A 2104-nucleotide genomic window follows, 5' to 3' on the forward strand; every position below is an offset into this window, starting at 1 on the left:
GCCCTCCACCCCCCCCCCATACACACATACACACCTGAGAGGACCTGCTCACTCCCTGCTCCCCACAAGGGCCTTTCAGAGCCAAGACCCTGCACCCACTGCTTCTGAGGCACCAAAGCCCTGCGATCAGCCAGCTCCAAGGAGTGGAAGGCCAGGGACCAAGGGGGGAAAGGGGGGGAAACAGAGCAGCTTTCCTGTTAGCACTCCTAAGCCAGCACAGGCCCTCAGCACCTTGGCACCTGAAATGTCCCCCACGGACTTCCTTCCAGCTAGTAGTGGGAGGTGGTACAGAGACTGCAGGAGCTGTAAGGGTGGCGAGGAACAGGAAAGGCGGCTGGGGCAGGAGAAAGAAGAGTTGGGGTGACAGCTTGTCCCCCCCACCTTTGGACTAAAGGTCAGAGTTGTGAAATGGGCTCCCTGAGGGGGAGGGGCAAACTGCCAAAGCCCCATCAAAGGAGAGTTAGTGGGAAGAAGAAGAATACGGTTCTCACGAGGAAGGGCACCCAAGCCTCGGCTTCCGGGGGAAAGTTTGGGTGGGACTGAGAATAAACCCCCAATGTTTATTCAGGGGAACACAGCCTGCCCATCTCTTTCACCCTCTCATAGCCCCTGGAGCTCTAGACCTAGGACCCTACGAGAATGGGAGAGGTACAAGTCCCCACAGAACCTTCTCCTGTAACGGATGCTCATTCACCCCTCCTCAGGGCCTCCCAGAAGGCCCGGGAGGCGGAGTCTGTAGTCAGTTTTGTGCCCAACCACACTTGTGGCCAGACTATCTTCCCTCCCAAGGAAATCTCCTTAGCGTAAGTTACAGGAGACCTCTGCCTAGACAAGGGCCAGGTGGGATGACCTCTCTGGGGACTTTCTGCCTGGGTCATCTTCCCATTTGGGCCCTCTCAGCCTACTTTCTGGGTCTGGGGCAGGCAGTAGACAAGGGCATCCCAACCCTGGATAACCAACCCCCCACAGAAAACACCCCACTAAGCTGAGGGTGAGGGGTGGGCCCAGCAGGAAGGGAACAAGACCCACCTCCTCCCAAATTCCACAACCCAATCCCCCTCACCCCTACCTACAACCTTGGACCTGAGCAGGAAGCCCTAGCAATACATTCTGCTTCTGTCCCAAGAAGCACAGGGGTTTAAGTGTGGCCTCTGGGTCTTCCTCTCCTCTTCCCCACTCAGAAAGGTCTCACTTTCTGAGTCTTCTGGGAGAACTTGCTTCCCTGGGGGTGAAGGGGTGGGTGGGGACACACACAGGAGAGCAGCCAAAATCTAACATTCTTTCTGAGGTCAGTTTCTTCCTGAGTTGTCAAAAGAAAAAGAAAAACAGCAAATTCTACACATCTTACAAAAATAAGAGGCCTAAAATATTAAACAAGCTACATTTCTGGGATTTTCCCCCTCAAAAACAAACAACAACAAAAAACCCTTCTTTGGGTGGTTTTTTCTTTTTTCTTTTCTTTTCTTTTTTTTTTTTTTTTTTTTTGCTTGACTCCCACAGACCCAAGGTTTCAGCTGGGTGAGGGATACGGGGTGGGAGGGGACTCCCTACCCCTCCTCTTCAGCCCCTAGACCTCCATATCTCCTGAAAAGGACACTGCAGTCTTTGAATGTGAGGGACAGAAGGCAGGGAGAGGGACCAAGAGACAAGAGGGGCTGGAGAGCAAGGGATGGAGACAGAAGCACAGAGGGTGATAGATGGAGAGACAGGGGAGGGAGAAGCAAAAGAGAAACAGGGCCAGCGCGGGGCGGGGGGATGGGGGGGAGGTATGGTCAGTGACAAAGCGACGGGGAAAGAAAACTACGCGAACGCAGAGAAAGGGGGAAGTGTAAGAGGGGAGGGAGCCATTCAGAGAGCAAGGAGACAAAAGGATTGTGGCGAGAGAGCAGGAGTTCCTTCGGCCCCCGGGCCGGCCGTCCGCGGGGCGGAGATGGCGAGCTTCCCGTCCACAATAAATAGGAAAAACCTGAGTACACAGCGCATACGGCATCTATCTGCCTAGCAGAAGCATTTTCCTTCCCACGAACAAAAACCATCCACCGGCAGCCCCCTTCTCTCCCCCACCCCATATCCCTCACTCCGCACCCCCCAGCCCGGTGGGGTT

This window comes from Eschrichtius robustus, chromosome 13, assembly GCF_028021215.1.
Source record: "Eschrichtius robustus isolate mEscRob2 chromosome 13, mEscRob2.pri, whole genome shotgun sequence".
NCBI lineage: Eukaryota > Metazoa > Chordata > Mammalia > Artiodactyla > Eschrichtiidae > Eschrichtius > Eschrichtius robustus.